The following is a 21,729-nucleotide window of genomic DNA, read 5'->3' as shown; positions in this document are numbered from 1 at the left end:
TGTGAGGCCCCAGCAACTAATAAACCCATCAGTCACCTGGGGAAATGAGTTCCTCTTTTAGAAAGATGACATGGGTGAATATATCCATTGGCCTGCTCAGATCCATTTGCTTCATATGGTAAGTTCACCACACTGAGGAGTAGTTGCTCCAAGCTTCTTATTGGTCTCATTTCTTGGGAAATCTTACACAATGAATGTTAATAGGAAGAACTAGAGCTCCAGCTGTTATATCTAGTCTTGAGACCACAACTGATTTTCATACCCATTCCCTCATGGTCACCCAAAGTCATCATGTCCTTCTCAGGCTATGGTTGCTGGACTTGTCCATTTGCCCAGTCCATTTACAGTTGGGCAGAAGAGTACCAAGAAATGTCCCAGTGGATCACTTGGGTGCCAGTAACACTCTTCCCTATCCACATTGTGTAACGGTAGCCCCACTTCCTTCTGATCAAGGTCAATTACCCTTGTCATGTGATAACTCCTTTCCTTACTTTTTGGTCTCTTGGTACATGGACCTGAATTTAGTAGCCATAACTCAAAGTTAAGTGGAAGTCCTGCTGTGTCTTCTCATGAAAGCATTTCCTCTTTGGGAACTAGGGTCTCTAGACCTGTAATGTCTAAACTTGTGGTAGAAAATTCCCAACTGAGTCACTAGGAGGGATGGTAAGTGAGGCCATTCCTACTTTCACCCCTTTGCTGCTGGTCCCATATACTCTACCTACTGGAAACACAGCACCATATAACGCTCATTGTATAGGATATATAATTAATCCTGGTAGATGGTGTCCCATCCTTTTAGGGTCTCACCTCCATTTGGTGCTTTAGCTGCACCTTGGAAAGATTGTCTTGTTCTATCATGCTGGAAGCTACTTGTTGGTATGGTGTGGTATAGGCTTAGTGTATGCCATAGTCATTGCTACACCTCTTTTTCTATAAAGTGAGTCTCTTTGTTTGAGGTGATGTTATATGGTATTTATTGTCAATGGATCAGTACTCTGTAGGCTCTTAGACAGTAGTGTTGCCTAAAGCCCTGTGGGCAGCAAAGGTAAACGAATACCCAAAGTTGTGACAAGTCTAGTCGAGATAAATTTCTGCTCCTTTGAGAATAGATGGAGTCCAAACTACCTTTTCACCAAGTGCTTAAGGAGTGATACTATATTGGGAGCTCAGTGTTTATTTCTGCTGCTGGCAAGTTGACTCTTCCATAGAAGAAGCTAGATTATCCTTAGTAAGTTGAAGCTCATACTGTTGGATCCATGTAGAGTCTCTATCCCTGTTACCATGGCCATGGCACTCATGAGTGATTATGCCAGCAATAACAGATGTTGGCTGACATCAATTAGCTGACTCATTGTGCCTACCTGGTTGTTTAGTGCCTCTTCCATGGTTCTCGGGTGGGTGTTAACATATGATAAAGAAAGCCCACAGAGGCCAGGGTGTGTGGCTCATGTCTGTAATCCCAGCAATTTGGGAGGCTGAGGTGGGCAGATCACCTGTGGTCAGGAGTTCAAGACCAGACTGGCCAACATGGTGAAACCCTGTCTCTACCAAAAATACAAAAATTATCCGGGTGTGGTGGCATGCACCTGTAATCCCAGCTACTTGGGAGGCTGAGGGAAGAGAATCACTTAAACCTGGGAGGCGGACGTTGCAGTGAGCCAAGACTGCACCACTGCACTCCAGCCTGGGTGACAGAGCAAGACAAAAAAAAAAAAAAAAAAGAAAGAGAGAGAGAGAGAAAGAGAGAAAGCAAGCAAGAAAGCAAGCTAGCCTACAGAAAGCAAACAGCCTTGCAGACTCTTCTAGCATCCTTGATACATAGGAAATCATGCAGCCAGATGACAAACCCAATATTTGGTTTTCAGAGAACTACCCCCAGCATCACAAAACAAAGTAAAGGTGGGTGGGTTTGGAGTTGAAGATCTATCCCAAAATAACAGATAGGACCACTACTCTGCATACTCTGATTTTTAATGGTGAGATTAATCTGTCATTACTCACTGTGATATTGTTTTTTAATACTTGCAATCTCGATTTGGGATAGGAAATCAATTCCAGGAGTTTACACATGGTCTTGGCAACTCTGAGAGCTCTTATATCACATGTCACTGAATCAACATAGGGTTACTGCCAATTACGAAGTGTGTCCAGTTTGATCTTTCATTCAGATAGTAGAGAAATGATCATGAACAGAGATGACCTACTCTAATCTCATGTACCCCTCACTCTAATATGGGTGTCAAGATAATACTTTAGGTTGTTAGATATCCACAGCAATTCAGACTCTTACCAACATTCTCAAAAGTTCTGACTATTACCTGGTATGTGTTTACCCAAATAAATGACCATAGGTCCCTTTGGAGAAGAACTAAGGAGAATCCTTACCTTATGTTATTGCTATAGAATTAAATGGTTCTTTCCCATGAGAATCCAAACCCTTTTTTAGTTAATGTGTTTCAAGCCTAAGATCTGCCTTAGCTTTAGAAACTGGGTAAGTCATCAATATTTTTGGGGGGGTCATTTGTCCTCAACCTTCCAATTATCATATTCAATTTCTTTTGGTTATAAAAATTAAACAATATTTTTCTGGTTTTCCACCTATTTTTATCCTAGAACACCACATTCTATTAAACATTTCTGTAGATCTCTGCAGGTCAGGATCCCTGGATGACTCTGACCTTGTCATTTGTTCCAAAAATTGCACCTGTTTCTGACACCAAGCCTTTGTTACTCTGGGGTCCTATCATCATTGGATTTTGTAACAGCACCTCCTACCTTCAGCCCTGGGATCCATAAGACAACCATCACTGAGCTTCTCAATCATGTTAATACTTCTCTCACCAGCATGCTCTTTATTGCTTTGGTAAATCCAGTGTCCTCTGGGCCCTCACATGGATCATAGTCAGCCAATGAATTTTCTAGATTAAATACTACATTCATTCTGGCATGGCCGCTTCTCTGCTCCTTTTAGTCTTTCCTACCACTGACTGCTATGGCAGTGCTAGCATTACTACTTCACTGTTTTATCACCATCTCTTGAGGTGTTTGCCAGCATATTAAATTTTGTGTTACAAGAGAGGGTTAATCCAATATTGATATACTCTCCCTTATCCAAGTTCATATTCTGTTCTGTCACCCCCATTTTCATACAGCACTTTCAGGATCCTATATACACTCTCCTGATTCTTGCGAGTTCACGTCCTGGAGAAGATACTAGAGCCCTATATTTGTATAATCCCTTTTATTCTTTACAACACCTTTCCTGCTGGTTATACTGTGAATTAGCTCTAGTCATTGGCCTGGAGACCAGGAGGCAAGGTGCAGCTAAATCTTGATGGGCACACATGAAATCGTGTATGATGGTCGGTTTTATGTGCCAACTTAGCTAGACTATAATCAACACTTATTAAAGCAATTTCTCATCAAAGTGGTGCTGTCAAGGTATTTTGCAGTTGTGATGAAAGTCTATAACCAGTTTACTTTAAGCAAGGAAAATGACCCTACGCAATCTGGGTGAGTATGATTCAATGAGTTGAAAGACTGTAAGAGCTGAACTGAGGCTTCCCAAAAGAAATTTCACCTGTGGACTGCAGTTTCAGTATTGCCTGAAAGTTCCAATTTGCCATTCCTGATAGCCTGCCCTGTACATTTTAGACTTGCCTAGCCAGCTGTCACATTTGCTTAAATTAATTTATTGCAATAAATCTCTTAATGTATATTTCCTACTGGTCTAATTTCTCTGATGGAACCCTGACCAATACATCTTTCATGGCAGAGACCTTGCATCATCTTCAACAAAGGGGGCATTGCTAGCCTTAAATAGAAACAAATTGTCCAATTATCCAGGTCCAGAGGACTCAGGGACTTTAAGGATTAATAAATCTCCAGTGCACTTGCCCAGATGTCTTTATCCCAAGTCTCCCGACCCCACTATTTTTCAAAAATGGCCCTGATCTTGGTATAGCATACCTGAGGGGGTGGAGAATTCAACTTACTCTGCAGTTTCTCTGTTGTTGTAATTAATCGTGGACCCAACCTTCAGATTATTCTACTGTAGCTGCAGGGGATGGGAGACTCTATGTATATTACTCCTGATGTCCTAAGAATACTTTAACCTTATATCCACGAATAAACTTATCTTTCCCTTCAAATCTGACTTTCTTCTATTCCATAACTCTTATTAATGAGTCTACCATCTATCAAATTCTGCAAATAGAAATGTGGGAGTAATTCTGATAAATTCTCTCCTTATTTACTTTTATTTTTTATCAGCTGCTGAATGCAGTTAGTTTTGTCTTCCAAATATTTCTTGATTCCATCTACTTTCTTTTATTTCTCTCACCACAAATATTCTAGCCTAAGCACTGCCATCTATCAGCTAGATTACTGTTATAGCTTCTAACTGATCTCTTGTGTCCACTCTTGCTCTACTCCAATCACTGCTCCACAATATCCAGAATAGTCTTTAAGAAGTTAAACTCTGATAGACTAGATTAAGAAAATGTGGCACATATGCACCATGGAATACTATGCAGCCATAAAAAAGGATGAGTTCATGTCCATTGTAGGGACATGGATGAAGCTGGAAACCATCATTCTCAGCAAACTATCGCAAGGACAAAAAACCAAACACCGCATGTTCCCACTCATAGGTGGGAATTGAACAATGAGAACACTTGGACACAGGAAGGGGAACATCACACACCGGGGCCTGTCGTGGGGTGGGGAGAGGGGGGAGGGATAGCATTACAAGATGTACCTAATGTAAATGACGAGTTAATGGATGCAGCACACCAACATGGCACATGTATACATATGTAACAAACCTGCACATTGTGCACATGTACCCTAGAACTTAAAGTAGAATAATTAAAAAAAAGAAGTTAAACTCTGATTATGTCACTCTCTTGCTTACAACTTTTGTATGGCTTCTCCTTGCTCTTTGAGTATTGACCAGAAGCTCTATATCCGGTCAAGGCCCTTTAGTGATCTCCTGTTTCACCTTGCTACACTCTGCCCCTCCCTCCTTCTGTGCTGCTGTAGACTTTCAGTTCCTTGAAAGTGCCCTTCTCCCTTCCACCACTAAGCCTTTGTGTGTGCTGTGCCCTCTCCTTGCAACACCTGTGTCACACTTACCCCTTTCACTAGCTCTTGGTCATTGATTACATCTCAACATAACCATCTCTACTTCAGGGAAATATTCTTATTGGGCAAATTGATAGAAAGGGCTTGAAAGTCCTTTAAGCTGAAAGAATCTCCTCTTATTTTCAGTCAACTGAAAATGGATCCTTCATTTGTGACGCATCCTCATGGCTCTTGCTTGTGTTACACCATTGAGCATTTCCAGGCAAATGTAGAAAAGGGCATTGCTGTTTAATCACTTCCTGATTAACATCATATAGATTACAAATGCTCTCTAAAGTGCTAGCCAAGTAATACTCCTCATTCATATTTCACATGACGAAAGTCCCTGATTCTTATGCAGATAAAGATCTTATTCACTCTTTTGTACCAAGAAAACTGGGAGTAAAGTGAACTGGAGGTGGTTACTCTCATTTTTACTGCTCTTCCTTTCCTTCAGACTGAGTTCTGAGCAAACATAAATATTTTGTTCCAGGTTTCTATGCCTGATACAACTCATGTTTCCTCTGCCTGAAATTCTTCCCTTTTTGAATCACCCTGTGTACTACCACCTGCCTACAGCCCCCCAAAGTGTGCACATATCTTAGATTTTCAAATTCTATTCATGTTTATTTTTTCCACGAAAGTTGTTTTCATTCCATGTCCCAATCTTGTCCTTTTTTTCATTCCATGTCCCAACCTCTTGTCCCAGTAATCCCTTTGATCAGAATTCACACTATTTTCCAAAACTCTCCTATGGTAGGCTCATGTATCCTTCTTTTTATTTTAGCCTCTTGTGTGCAGGCTTTATTATAATGTTTGACTTTTAAAAATTCCTCGCTGTAGGGGCCGGGTGCAGTGGCTCATGCCTGCAATCCCAGCACTTTGGGAGGCCGAGGGGGGCGGATCACCAAATCAGGAGATGGAGACGGAGACCACCCTGGCTAACATGGTGAAACCCCGTCTCTACTGAAAATACAAAAAATTAGCCGGGCATGGTGGCGGGCGCCTGTAGTCCCAGCTACTCGGGAGGCTGAGGCAGGAGAATGGCGTGAACCTGGGAGGCGGAGCTTGCAGTGAGCAGAGATAGCTCCACTGCACTCCAGCCTGGGCGACAGAGCGAGACTCCGTCTCAAAAATCAAACAAACAAACAAATTCCTCGCTGTATGTGGCACAGTGCCTTGCTCAAACAAGGTCAGCAATAAATATGTGTTGAATAAAAAATTTAATGAATGAAAAATGTTGATGACCAGTGAGGAATCAAGGACCACACAGGAGCCAGGGCAAATAAATAAAGCAGTGAGTTGAAAACCAGATAAATAACTCAAAAGGCAGAGAACAGAGACACCTCTCCAAGAAAAGCAGACCATGAGACCATAAGACAAAGCTTAACATTAGATGATTCCGTTGAAATGGCTGAAATTGTAGGAATTCCAAAATCAGGATCAAGTTAGGTGACTCGTGTTGAGTCATAAAAAACTCTGCTTAAAAGAGGATGCTGGTTGGTTTAAATTATTTCAGTTATTTTGGGTAGTTTTCCTTTCCTAATTTAAAGTCAGAGAAGGAAAATTGTGTTTCCTTTGAGTGGGAAGGCAGCTGGGAAGATATGAGGAAAAGAGAGATTTTTAGCAATAAAACCAATCTTGGGGAGTAGAATGATAGATTTAAAAGAGAAAACAGTAAGTTTTTTTTGTAAAACTTTTCAAGGATAAGCAGGAATGTAATCTCTCAGAAAATTTGAGGTCCCAAAGAAAGAGAGAGTACGGAGTAAAATGATTCAGTGGCATGGTATTAGATGAAAGCCTAAGGAATCAGAAGGGCTTGCTAATACAAGAAATAAAGCAAAAATAAATTTTCCATGAAGCTTTAGTATTTATACTTTGTTACCCTTTATCTGTATTTTTGGTTTGTATTCAAAACTTTCTGGTTGACTGAATTTAATTTTCATCCTGATGTTCTGATATGATGTAGGCACAGTTTAAAAATCCACTGAAAATAGTACCAAATATATCTTCAAAAACTTGACTGATTCTTCTATGTTTTCTTTCGATTACAGAGTCACTTTGAACAAAAGGTATTAAAAGTTAGAAAATTTAGACTTCAAATGACTATAACCACATCATTCAATCTTTTAGTCCTTAGATTCAAAGAGTCAAATAAGATTAAGATCTTTATTTGACATTAAGGCATACCAATTTTCAATACCTCAGTTCACACTAATACATCTTATGCATGAGCTCATCTCTTCTTTCATATTATATGCATTCTTTGCTGCTTGGAAAAGTTTCTCAACACAAGGCTCATTGTATTCTATCACTCTTATATTCTAGGATGCCAGCACCCAAATAGTAATGATCTCATGGTTGATGAATCAAGTCTTAGATGTAGTATGAAAAGGACAAATTATTGCTAGGAGAATCAGGAATATTAAATGCAATGGTGTTTTCAATTTTGAATTATACATGCACATACAAAGAGAAACTCAATTTTGTGTAGTGTCTGTGATAATACGTAGGAATGTCTTTAGTTTTGAAGGCAGACTTAATAGCATACATGTTATTTATGTATCAAAGTAAAAATTAAAAGCATTAAATATAAGCCGAATCACTGGAGTGATTATTAGAAAAAACTATTCTAAATTGCAAAGCACTATTCAAGAAACAAGAAAGCTTTGGTTATAGCTTGGCATTCGGGATAGTTGGGTAGAATATTGCATGAATCTGTTAAATGTCAGAGGAGAATGAGAATAGCTCCAGCAAATACTTTTCTTAGTCTGTAACATACATGGTTTTTTTAAATATATATATAGTATTTTAAAATTTTCTGTTACCTAGCACCAAAGAATTCTTATTTATCTTTTTGTTCTGGATAATAATCTTAGGATATATTTGTCTTTCTTTTCTCTCCTTTTTCTTTCTTTCTTTTTTTCATTTTGTAGGCAGAGGAGCTGAAATAAACATTAGCTTATAGTGTCACCACAAATAAATAACTTCCAGAATTATCTGAGACTTCTTGGAGAAATAGTTCTCAGAATATCTATTACTGTCATCCCTCCATATACACTGGGGATTGGTTCCAGAACAACTCCAGTACACCCAAATTCATGCATACTCAAGTTCTGCAGTCAGCCTCACCCAATCTGCCAATAGGGAAAGTCGGCCCTTTGTATATGCAGGTTTTGCATCCTGCAAATACTGTATTTCTGATTTGCGTTTGGTTGAAAAGTTAACCTGTAAGTGGACACTCACAATTCAAACTTATGTTGTACAAAGGTCAACTGTATATTTAAAGTCCCATGGAATCAGTGGGACTTAACTGTTCTTATATAACAATAAATGTTTTTCATTAGGGTGCAAGATTATGTGAATTGGTCATATTGGATAATTGTTCTAACCATGGATCAGTAGAAGAATTAAATGCACATGGGCAGTACATTGTCCAGGCCTGAAAACTTTCTGAAATGACTATCAACATTTTATGTGTGGTTTTTATATTATGCCAGACCAAATTTATTTTATTTTAAGTCTTAATTCTATCTTTTGCAGAATTATGTATGCACATAATTTGAGTCAAAAAGTTGTACAAAGTTTGTTAACAAAAGAGCAGTGTCAACTCTTTTTCTTTCTCTTTTCCTCACTAGAGGCAACACTTTTACCTGCTTTAGTTGATTCTCTTGGTGTCATGTGTTTAAACATGGTTTTAATTGTTACTCTCTGATTTTTCATTTTTAGCCATTACCTATTGAATTTCTATTATGTATGACAAAGATGAAGCTCTCTTTTCTCTTCTAGCCTTCACCATCCTCCTCAAATACTGTGATTCTGCTTAGATGAATATTCAACACTTATATTACTATAACTGTACAATGCAATTCACAGAGAAGTCATGGAGTAAACTATGATTTTTCCTTTTCTATGCAGCTATTTGTTTTCAAAGGTGTCAATTATCATCCTTTATTTTCTTTTGCTTAATTTTCTAATGTGCTTATTGCGAATCACTCTGAAACCTTTTTGGCAAACTTTTCCTTAAAAATATTCTATAAATCATTGACTCTTTTAATCCGTTCACCTTGCTGTCTCTTTTACAACTATTCAATTCCGCCATTGTAGATTGGGCCCATGGGCTGTATGTAGTTTGCAGCTCCTGGAGTAAATCATCCCTCAAGATGTTCAGTTGCTTCAGATATTCTATTAATTTTTTTTTTTTTTCCTCCAGAGAAGTTTCTCTTTGAGATCCCTATACTGCTTTCTGCACCTTTGCCATAGGCGCCATCCTGGGGTCTCCCTCACAATGACCCTGGGATTTCCTTTGCCTCGTGTCTCTCGTGGGATCTCCTGTTTCCTGTATCCCACATTTTTCTTTTTCTGGGCTAATGCCCTTGTTTTGGTGAAAAACCTTTTCCAAAAGCTTTTAGAGAAGGGACACAGATGAGATGATGCAGGTTCTTTATTAACATGTGATTTTCCAGTAATTCACTATGATGTGAGATGGTTTTATTTGCTTGCTTGCTTTTTTGCCACACTTTCCATTAGACTTACCAGAATTTGACCAAGAAAAACTAATAAATGCTAAATTAATTTTATGTAAATTTTTTTTCTTTTAAATAAGATCAGGAAACAAAAAGAGTCAAATAGATGTCTGGGACTTGTGACTACAATACTCTACTGACTCATTTTAGTTTTGATGGCAAGGAATGTGAGGATGGTAATATATAAAACTGGGGGTGAAATTAAATTAACAGTAATTTATTCTTTCCATAAACCTGTGATAGCTTCAGAATGACCTCCACTGCAATCCTCATTATAATGGTGGACTAAATGTTTCATAGTATACTCCGGCTAGGAAGTTTCAGAGAATTAATATTGATGCCTTAGATACCAATATGTTTCCCTGAGAAAAAGGGTTTTGCTGCACATTTTAGGGTCTTTCTTAATAAAGAAGAAATTTTATAAAATTGAAATTTGTTTATAACACTTATAGTAATTGATTACAGCATTGAAAATATTTTAAAGCATTTGATTTTTGACAAATAAAGAAATAAAATACTTAAAATATGTTAAACTAAATTAGATTTAAAAATAATTTTGTGGGAATTTGTTTAGAAAATCAAAGGGGAATGCATGGTATTCTTGTGCCAAGAAACCTGGTTTGAAATGGGTTTTTAAAGAAGAGAGTGCTTGTGTTCCCAGAGATCTCTTAAGAGGTATGTTCAGAATATTAATGAATTAGATGGGAACTATCCTTGAGCACACTGTTCTGTACTAACATACTTGGTGGCTCATTTGAATAAAGAACCAAGTAGAAACATGGAGCTCCTGAGGCTGATGGGTGGCTTTAACTTTGACCTTTGTGGCCTTAGTAGGTTTCTTTTCCCTTAATGTGATTTTTATGTCTTTTAATTTTAGGTTTAATATGAGTGTGGATATGTCATGTAATTGTGGCTTTACTATGGTAACTGCTTGGCATAAACAGACCTCAAGGCAGTTGTACCTATAAGTTAGACTCATCTTTCATTAAAAATTTTGCATAATCTATTTTTAATTTATGCCCTTTCATATGGGTTGAAAGTAGGCTTAACATCTATCTCACTACTCGACCCCCTTCATGGTTAAGAAAGCTGTGAAGCACATGAAAGCCCCTTTGTTCTGAGTGTGCCTTTAGCTTTTTGATTCTATCTTTGTAAAACTTCTCTGAAAAGACTATTTTTAATTCTACTCTTTCTTTCAGATGTAAGCAATATAATTCCTTGGCTTTATTTTAGAAAAGTATTGAATGCATCATACCCGGTAAACTACGAGTCTTCTTTTGTAAATAATAGCTTTAATTACTTTGGGGTGAAAAATCACTCTCATATTTGGCAAACTATAGGTAAAATTGGATCTCATTTTTCTGGAAGGTATAATTGACTTATGGAGGCTGTCTGAGAGTCATATAAAAATATTGATAATAAGAGTCACACATTTTAAGGATGTGGCTTAGAAAAACATAGCCTACTCCTAAGTGTGAAAATGAATGAAGACCATGGAAATGAGAATAGGCATAGACTGTTTATTTAAAGCTTGCTATAGCAAGGAAGTCAGCCACCATCATTTGCATTTGGCAGAAACTCAAAGGCAGGTAGTGAAGTGGAAAAGCTTTATGGTGGGAAAAAATCAAGGCTTCAGGTCTGCCCTTAATGGAGGCTGTTGGCAGGGGAAGCTGGAGGTCTACTAACTCATGGGACATCCTATAAGATTGGTTAGGGGAGCAATATTTGGCTTTCTCCCATTGATCGCAAGTTGGAATCAGGGACAAAAGTTAAAGAAGCTGTCAATTATTGATCAAGTCCTTACCATTTTTGGACCAAGTGCTACAGAGGTTGTGGTTTGGCTTCCTGGACTGGTTACAGCAGGTTATGGGCCAGAGTTCTATTTTAATATGTAATCTAGCAGTTGTGCATCTTATGTTCAGTCTCTTACAAGGAGCCAGAAATGTCTCTCATTTGATGACAAATTACAAATAATTCACAGGAACTAACTTAAAATTCAGGATAATTTTCCAATCATCATATTGTTCTAGGTATTTTTTTTCTTTTCATCAGTAAAGAAAAACAGTTGATTTGCTCCTTTTCCAGTTAAGGAGAATTCTTGACAACTATTACAAATAGTGATAGAGTCAAAATTAATTTTTGATTTAGTAATATTAAAAATCATTAAAATAATTTAATCACAAAAGGCTTTCCCTTGCTTCTGTGAAATGATGAAGATCCTCTCATCTGTTTCAAGGTTTGTAAACAGAGTGTGCTTTGAATTTCTTATAAGAAAAATTCTATTGCATAAAACCAAGCAAAGGCTATTCTCTAACACTTTTTTCGTTTTGCTTTGGCCTGATATTACCAATGGACTTTTTGCAAACTACTAATATATTGACTCTTCAATGTAAAATTGTCCTCAACTGCTACACTCTTGTCACTGGATCTAAAAATCTGTTGTGTTAGATATAGGTAAATAAAAGTACAATACAAAAAAAAGTGTGTATACAGGCAAATTATGCTAATGGAGTTCCACTTTCTTGACATAGAACACTCTGAAATGGCAGTTAATGGTAATTAATAAGTGATAAGCAAAACAATTAAAGTCAGTCTGTAACTAACCTCGCCAGACTGCTAATGTTGCTCTGACTCCCACCAATCAGTCAAGCTAATTAGGAGGATCAGACAGTCATTAATAGCTTTTGTCTCTGAGACAAGTGGCATGTTATGAATACTGTAGAGTTAAAGGGGCTGCACTGAGGTGTGACTATCCCAAAGGTGGAAACCAACAGCAAAAGAGAAAGTGCTTCTCCAATTGTTTCCTCATAGGCTCCTATTTGCACCTTTTTCTAATAATGTATTATTCAAATTTTATATTCATGGCTCAAGGGAAGTATTATATATAAATACTATAATTATTCAATTGTGTTTTTTAAAGTGAAAAAATATGTTAAATGTGCGTTCTTTTTATTCTTTCATGAATATTTATTTAGGTGGCTTATAATTATAAACAATACCAGCATCTACCTTACCTCTGTAGCCTTTCATTTTCACAATGAAGAATGTGTATTAGTTTACTTGCATTTTTCCCTATATAAATCATTGGCAATGAGAAATGATAAACTCATTCTGCCCAGTATTATGCGGGTGATCAATAATTAGTAATTAGAAAACAACTTTCCAGTGCGTTGTTGAACATTATTGAGCTGATGATGTTTTAGATAAAATCATTTCCATTTTGAATGTGGCAAATTCATATTAAAGACACTACATATGTTCTTGGCATTAGCTCCCAACTCTGAACTTTTGCAGTAAATAGAGACAAGGTGTTAATTAAGAGAACTGCCAGTCCAAAAGAATAATGGAGTGCTGGAAATAGCATGGGTGAACGCTTGACCTTCTGCATCAAAGAGGTGCTCCAATGATGAAGTCTCAATTTTGGAATTATGACTGCAGAATAATGAGAATGTGGAAGGGTAAGAAGGATAGTAGGATCTCCATTAACTCATTCAGCTACTCCTAATTAGTTTTTAAAAACTGTCAGGCAATGTTTAATGAAAGGCTTTTCAGGAATATGAAATGAATAAAGGTCACAATACATACAATTTCTTCAACCCAAAAGGGTACCAACTAAATATTAAGTAATAATAGATATTTTGTAAGACCCTTCCTAAATAATTTGCATTAAGCAGCAGCATTAAAAAAAAGCAGCCTCTCTCTGACACTCAGCTGGGCCAAGTTAACTCAGCTACCTCAGCCCAGGGGAGAGACTGGGGTAGGGCAACAAGTAGGAGTTCAGGAGAGTGTCCATGATCAATCCAAAGACAGCCACCTTTGACTTATACGTGTCCTGCAGAGAGGGCTGTGTATCTCAGTCTCAGTAACCTAGTTCAGGGAAGTTAGAATCTGAAACCTTTAACCAGGTAACTCTGTTCCTCATTCGAACTTGACAACTAAGTTGGGAAGTCTTTCTTGACTATGAGATTACACCCGATTGATAAAGTATCCAGTCACCACCTAGTCAGGATACTGAATTACACATTTCTAAGGTTTTAAACATCTTTGGACATCATTGTTTGTGAAGATTCTTCTGAAGCTACTAAAGACCTCAGGCCACGAGAGTAAGAAACAGTTCAGTGAGGCCAATGCTACTACTGACTTAGTTGCTTTAAGAAAGTAGCTTTGGCTTTGGACAATTTGCCTTCTTTTCTGGGAAAGCTCCAAGTTGAACAGAGAATAAGACAGGAAAATTTTACTGTAAAAATGAGTGACATTTATCAAAGGCTACTATGGACATGCACTGTTGTAAGCCCATGTTAAATCTTCATGACAACTTTTTGAAGTAAGAGCCATTATTCTACCCATTTTACAGATGAGGAACCTGAGGCATGAGAGATAAAGTAACTTCTCCAAGAATACTATTACATCCAAGTCCCTAGTTTTAGAAATTAACCTTGGCACTGAGGATGTCACAGTGATCTATTGTGGTCCCTTGTTTTCACCTGAACTCCAGACACTGTGATTTTGTTTTCTCTAAGGTATTTTACTCAGCTTAAGTTGTAACATATGTCCAGGCTTATAGAAATAGCTAGCTGTTTCCACCCAACTTCAATACACCTAGGTGGATAAACTGAGCAGTCACACACTCAGACAGAAGCATATTTATTGTATGAGGAAGAAAGTAGTGCCTTTTATCCACATTGGATCCAAGGATAGGGATTTTCATAACTGGGAATGTTCTTCCAAGTTGATTGTTGTCTTAGTCCATTTTATGCTGCTACAGCAGAATATTTGAGACTGAGTAATGTATAATGAACAGGCATTTATTGCTAACAGTTCTGGAGCCTGGGAAGTCTAAGACTGAGGGGCTGGCATTTGGATAGGGCCTTCTTGCTTCATCATCCCATGACAGAAGGTGGATTAGCAATTTTAGTCTATTTTCTTTATTTTTGTTTTAAAACACCAAACTATTTAATTGTCCATCTTCCCCGGGGTGGCCTATGAACTTGAAGATCCATTTTCCTATAGTTTCTTATATCCATAATATATTTTATATCTATGGGAGGGTTGCTAGATAAAGATAAAATACCAGTTAAATTTACTTTCAGAGAATTTCAGACTAGGTATCATATATTTTTGTATGCTGAATCTGGCAGCCATATTTTATAACTAATTCATTGGAAATGAGGGAAGGGGCAAGTTACTTCTTATTGGGCAAGCCATCTTGTTTATGCAGATTAATGTAATAACACCAGAAGATAAAATATTCCCATGGTTAGCATCACAGATGAATTCAAAGTTTTTTCTAACTTATTTATTTAAAACTGTATATTCTAAACCTATTTCATTCAGAGTATAAATCTAAACATATTTAGTGTGATTCCTACGGTTTCTTTCCCCATGGTAAGATTATCACTAGAATAGATTTTAGAAAGTTTATCTTATCATTTGAAATTAAGATGCACCATTAAATATAAATTTTCTTAAGTACTAAAACTTTTAAATTTAATTTTTTTAATAGAAATCCTTCTCTCTGGGTGTAGTGGCTCACACCTGTAATCCCAGTACTTCTGGAGGCTGAGGCAAGAGGATTATTCAGACCCAGGAGATCAAGACCTCTCTGGGTAACATAGCGAGACTATGTTAAACAGTCTCACTATGCTATGCTCTTGTGATTTCTGCATGCTGCCATTTGCTGTCCTCTGTGAACACCTCTGGGAGATATACTTCATCACCAGCAGTGAGCCTCAACTCCTGAGTTGTAGCCTTAATTTGAAAACAGTTGTGTGGGTGAAGAACTGAGGGAAGCTCATTTATGGATTCAAGTGCATCATAGTGTCTCTACAAAAAACACAGAAATCAACAAAAAACCTAGCTAAGCATGGTGGTCTGTGCCTGTAGTCCTACCTACTTGGGAGGCTGAGGCAGGAGGATTACATGAGCCCAGAGCCTGGGGTTTGAGGCTGCAGTGAGCTATGGTTGCACCATTGCATTCCAGCCTGGGCTGAACAGAGTAAGACCCTGTCTTAAAAGGAATCTTTCTGAAGTGTATTTCACACTAGATTACCCACTTAAAGGTGATATATTGAACATGAGTTCCTCTGGAAAAATTAGTGTTATCATTATTAATAATAATTATTTCAACTTTTAATATGTAATATACACCCAAAGTCTGCTGATGTGTATAGAACTATTTTTCCTATCTGTAAACAGTCTCACTATGCTATGCTCTTGTGATTTCTGCATGCTGCCATTTGCTGTCCTCTATGAACACCTCTGGGAAATATATTTCATCACCAGCGGTGAGCCTCAACTCCTGAGTCGTAGCCTTAATTTGAAAACAGTTGTGTGGGTGAAGAACTGAGGGAAGCTCATTTATGGATTCAAGTGCATTGCTTTGTGCCAGCTATTTTTCTTGTAGCTACTTCAGAGGCCTGCTGGCGCTTCCAGGACTGTACTTTGTTCTTTGTACGTGAGCTTTGTTAGGTATTGAAGTGCTGCTCTGTGTTTGTCAGTATTACTTCCCAAGATGTGTCCTACAGGACAAAAGTTCTATAAAATGTTAATAGGTGCATAAAAAAAAAAAACCTTTCCATGATTGAAATGTTTGGGAGACAGTGTGCTAAAAAATGTTATGCTTGTAAAAAGTTAAAGTCTTCTTTACAGGGATTTTCATATGCTAACATGGAATGTAAATCCTCGGGTGTTTAAAATGGTATATAGTACATTTTGATCTTATCTGTGCATGTAATCACTTTGGTGGAAGATCTGACTGGACGTTGTGGAATTTTGCTATGACTTACAGTTGCCACGTTAACATGGGAGTTTTACACAGAAATAAAATGGTATATAGCACATTTTGATCTTATCTGTGCATGTAATCACTTTGGTGGAAGGTCTCACCGGACGTTGTGGAATTTTGTTATGACTTACAGTTGCCACGTTAACATGGGAGTTTTACACAGAGAAGGAAAAGAAATGCGGTGAAATGATTTATCATAGGGATAAAATTAATATCCTTCATACATTCAAATCCTTACTCCTTGGAGATAGTTCTTTGAAAATAATAAATAGCAAGTGTACAAGTCTTCAGGACATTAATCAGGGGACAGATTTCTCCTTTAGAAATAAGAGGTTAAGTTTCTGAATGCTAATACATTAAAAAGGAGTGACATGTCAAGGTTTACACCCCACAAAATATAATAACAAAACTCCTTCCTGCTCTCTGGACAAATTCGATGAGAAGATAAAACAAAAGTGAAATAGAATTAAATGCCCCAAATAGAAACTTCAGGAAACAGGCCAAATATTAAAATTGTTTCTTTTTCCTTTTGAAACTGCCACTTTTTCTCTCCTTCTGCTCTTAAAAATATTTAGTTTAGATGAATATTATTGCTTGTAATCAAATGTCTTGATATTATTTTGACATTTTTGGTAGTCTTTACTACTAAGTATTGAAGGAAAGGACTTTTGCATTTGTTGAAATGAATGCATTAATATTTAGCTTACTGGCACAAGATAGGGATGCCCTCTCTCTCCACTCCTATTCAACATAGTGTTGGAAGTTCTGGCCAGGGCAATTAGGCAGGAGAAGGAAATAAAGGGTATTCAATTAGGAAAAGAGGAAGTCAAATTGTCCCTGTTTGCAGACGACATGATTGTATATCTAGAAAACCCCATCGTCTCAGCCCAAAATCTCCTTAAGCTGATAAGCAACTTCAGCAAAGTCTCAGGATACAAAATCAATGGACAAAAATCACAAGCATTCTTATACACCAATAACAGACAAACAGAGAGCCAAATCATGAGTGAACTCCCATTCACAATTGCTACAAAGAGAATAAAATACTTAGGAATCCAACTTACAAGACCTCTTCAAGGAGAACTACAAACCACTGCTCAATGAAATAAAAGAGGATACAAACAAATGGAAGAACATTCCATGCTCATGGGTAGGAAGAATCAATATCGTGAAAATGGCCATACTGCCCAAGGTAATTTATAGATTCAATGCCATCCCCATCAAGCTACCAATGACTTTCTTCACAGAACTGGAAAAAACTACTTTAAAGTTCATATGGAACCAAAAAAGAGCCTGCATTGCCAAGTCAATCCTAAGCCAAAAGAACAAAGCTGGAGGCATCACGCTACCTGACTTCAAACTATACTACAAGGCCACAGTAACCAAAACAGCATGGTACTGGTACCAAAACAGAGATATAGATCAATGGAACAGAACAGAGCCCTCAGAAATAACGCCGTATATCTACAACTATCTGGTCTTTGACAAACCTGAGAAAAACAAGCAATGGGGAAAGGATTCCCTATTTAATAAATGGTGCTGGGAAAACTGACTAGCCATATGTACAAAGCTGAAACTGGATCCCTTCCTTACACCTTATACAAAAATTAATTCAAGATGGATTAAAGACTTAAATGTTATACCTAAAACCATAAAAACCCTAGAAGAAAACCTAGGCATTACCATTCAGGACATAGGCATGGGCAAGGACTTCATGTCTAAAATACCAAAAGCAAAGGCAACAAAAGCCAAAACTGACAAGTGGGATCTAATTAAACTCAAGAGCTTCTGCACAGCAAAAGAAACTACCATCAGAGTGAACAGGCAACCTACAAAATGGGAGAAAATTTTCACAACCTGCCCATCTGACAAAGGGCTAATATCCAGAATCTACAATGAACTCCAACAAATTTACAAGAAAAAAACAAACAACCCCATCAACAAGTGGGCGAAGGATATGAACAGACACTTCTCAAAAGAAGACATTTATGCAGCCAAAAGACACATGAAAAAATGCTCATCATCACTGGCCATCAGAGAAATGCAAATCAAAACCACAATGAGATACGATCTCACATCAGTTAGAATGGCAATCATTAAAAAGTCAGGAAACAACAGGTGCTGGAGAGGATGTGGAGAAATAGGAGCACTTTTACACTGTTGGTGGGACTGTAAACTAGTTCAACCATTGTGGAAGTCAGTGTGGTGATTCCTCAGGGATCTAGAACTAGAAATACCATTTGACCCACCCATCCCATTACTGGGTATATACCCAAAGGACTATAAATCATGCTGCTATAAAGACACATGCACACGTATGTTTGTTGTGGCACTATTCACAATAGCAAAGACTTGGAACCAACCCAGATGTCCAACAATGATAGACTGGATTAACAAAATGTGGCATATATACACCATGGAATACTATGCAGCCATAAAAAATGATGAGTTAATGTCCTTTGTAGGGACATGGATGAAATTGGAAATCATCATTCTCAGTAAACTATCACAAGGACAGAAAACCAAACACCGCATGTTCTCACTCATAGATGGGAACTGAACAATGAGAACACATGGACACAGGAAGGGGAACATCATGCTCTGGGGACTGTTGTGGGGTGGGGGGACGGGGGAGGGATACCATTAGGAGATATACCTAATGTTAAATGACGAGTTAACAGGTGCAGCACACCAGCATGGCACATGTATACATATGTAACTAAGCTGCACATTGTGCACATGTACCCTAAAACTTAAAGTATAATAAAAAAAAATTAGCTTAAATGTGTATGCCATTTGCCTTTGCCTAAAGACTCACACACATTAAAAATATACATTTTTTATTACTTTATTATAAAACGTCTAATCATGTATAACAATGCTCTCCATTATCTGTTCTGTCTCATGGCCTTGCATTGTGATATTTATATATTTCTATAACTTAGCATCACTGATAAATTGTAACTTGGATATTTAACCTAATCTGTGTTATATTTAATTTAATCTGTGTTTAGACATTTGTTACAAAGGCAAATCCATAAATGCCTGCCGCTATTTTGGTGCCTACTGGACTCTATATGTTAGATTAATTTGTGTGGACAGGCAAATTTTAATAATAATAGCTAACACATATATCAGCTATACTTCTCAAATGTTTTATATACATTATTTAATTTTCACAGCAATGTGAGATGGATACTTTCATGATTTTCATTTTACAGATGAGAAAACTAAGGCATATTTGTCCAAAGTCACACAGTAAGTCGCAGACTACGGACATGAACCCAAGCAGTGTGATTCCAGAGGCTGCTCTTAATAACCATTAAGAATGGAAAGATGAGAATGAGATTGTAATCCTGCACTTCTACAACCTTCCAGAGGGTTTTCCTAAAGCAACAAAATCGCTGAACTGCGTATTATCTTCTTCACCAAAATAAGTAGATGAGGTCTGGCATCTCAATAAATATTACTGAAGTGCTGACTTTCTCTGTAGCCAATGTCTTTATCTTCTGGAGTAACAACAAAGAGTATCCTAAATCCTAGGTGGAGTATGGGCTCTGTCTCACTGTTCTTTAATATCCCACAATGCCAAGTGCTTAGTAATTATTCAACAATTACCTGCTGAATAGTCTTCACTTTATTGATGAAATTGAGGCTCAGAGAGTTGAAGACCTTGATCAAGGTACATAGTAAGTGGCAAAAATTCCACCCGTGGTTGCAGGTCCACTTAATTTTTCACTCTACTACACAGACACTCAGCATTCACTTAGTGAGTTAATAATTTATGGAAATTTTAAATCATTGGAATTAATGAAAACCATATTTATTATTTCTCAGGCCCATTGTGATCATACTAGAATATACACAAATATCCTTATTATAGTGGCTGAAAGATCCGATCTTGCTAGTCGTTCCTAAACAAATGGTTCTCCAGGTGTATTAGTGGTGTACTACAGTCATATTCCCAGTAGGAACTTTGTCTCTTCCTCATAGAACACCCCTATGTTAATGCAAGTTGGACAAATCCTCTCCATAGCATCCCAAGCAGAGTCTTAAGTTGTGGTAAATGAATGCTTCTCCTGTTTACCTTTGAAAAAGCTAATGAATTAAGAGAAACTGTTCAGTGTTCATAGGCCCACACACCCTAACCTCTTCCCTGACAATGTATTTATCCAAGTCACTTTGAAAAGTACTTGTTTCCAAACAAGAACCATTTATATGGGAATGTACTGTTAAAAATTAAACTGAGGTGCATTAAAAAGTTTTTAAGCATTTATTTGAGCAAACTACTATTTATGAATTGGGCAGTTGAAAACTCAAAGGCCTTGAAGAAAAAGCTTTTATAAAGTAAAAGTGGAGGCAATGCAAAAAAAAAAAAAAAAAAAAAGATTTGTTATAGCTATGTAGTTGCCTTAATTGGACTATATAAGTAAAAAGTTCTATTTATGTAATTAGAGGTAAATTGGTGGTTTCTGATGATTAAGTTTAGATTTTGTTTTCCTCTAAGTCAGTCATTTACAAGAAATGCATTTGAGTCTGGTTTTGATTTGCCTGGGTAGGAACCCAGGGCATTAAAACCACTTCAGTCTAATAGCCTTCTATTTATTTTAAGACTTTCTACATGTCTTGTCATCCTGAATCTTTTTTTTTCTGACTCTGACAGATGGAGAACAACCTGTGTCTTGATAAGTGTTTTTCATTTTTCTTTCCTTTGCCTACCCACTATTACTGATTAATCATTTTCATATATATATAGATATATAGATATAGATATATACACACACACATATATGAGCTCTCTCTCTCTTTCTCTCTCTCTCTCTCTCTATATATATATATATACACACATATATACATATATTTTACTTTTGGCCAGTTTTTATAGGTGCCTGTTCTTTCATGCCTCTGAGTCTTATCCATGCTGATATTAAGAAGGCCAAAAATGCAGTCATCACACTTTTAAACATTTCATTATTGATAATGATTTTGGAAACAAAATGCTTGTCTTTTTCTTTTTTAGGCAGAAATGTATGCAAAAGATTACAGGAAAATTTCTGGAATGTACTATGTGTAATGAAGTGTTTTAGTGTCATTGACTTTGCAATTAGACTAAACTTACGTTAGGATTTTGGGTCTAAAACATTACCATGTGACCCTGAACAAGTTACTTAGCTGTTCTACACCTTAGTTTCCTTATCTGTAAAGTGGTGTTAATCATCAAATTTGTCTCATAGGCCTGTGAGTATTCAATAAAATAATGCATGAAAAGTGCTCAGTATAGTACCAGCCTGTAGT

General features: G+C 37.1%; 2 long non-coding RNA genes across 2 annotated transcripts in view; one reads left to right on the top strand and one right to left on the bottom strand.

Annotated features, from left to right (window-relative positions):
- LOC129058686 (uncharacterized) overlaps positions 1-19,908 on the top strand; it is a 70,569-nt gene extending 50,661 nt beyond the window's left edge. The window contains exon 4 of the long non-coding RNA XR_010139269.1: positions 19,656-19,908. This is a non-coding gene — a long non-coding RNA (uncharacterized LOC129058686). The remainder of the gene's footprint in view (positions 1-19,655) is intronic.
- The window catches only part of LOC129058687 (uncharacterized), a 62,367-nt gene that overhangs the window by 32,248 nt on the left and 8,390 nt on the right, over positions 1-21,729 (bottom strand). The gene's annotated exons all lie outside the window — the stretch shown is intronic.

This window comes from Pongo abelii, chromosome 2 (assembly GCF_028885655.2).
Source record: "Pongo abelii isolate AG06213 chromosome 2, NHGRI_mPonAbe1-v2.0_pri, whole genome shotgun sequence".
Classification (NCBI taxonomy): domain Eukaryota; kingdom Metazoa; phylum Chordata; class Mammalia; order Primates; family Hominidae; genus Pongo; species Pongo abelii.
The sequence above is the reverse complement of the archived record's forward strand: the minus strand, read 5'-3'. Positions and strand labels throughout refer to the sequence as shown.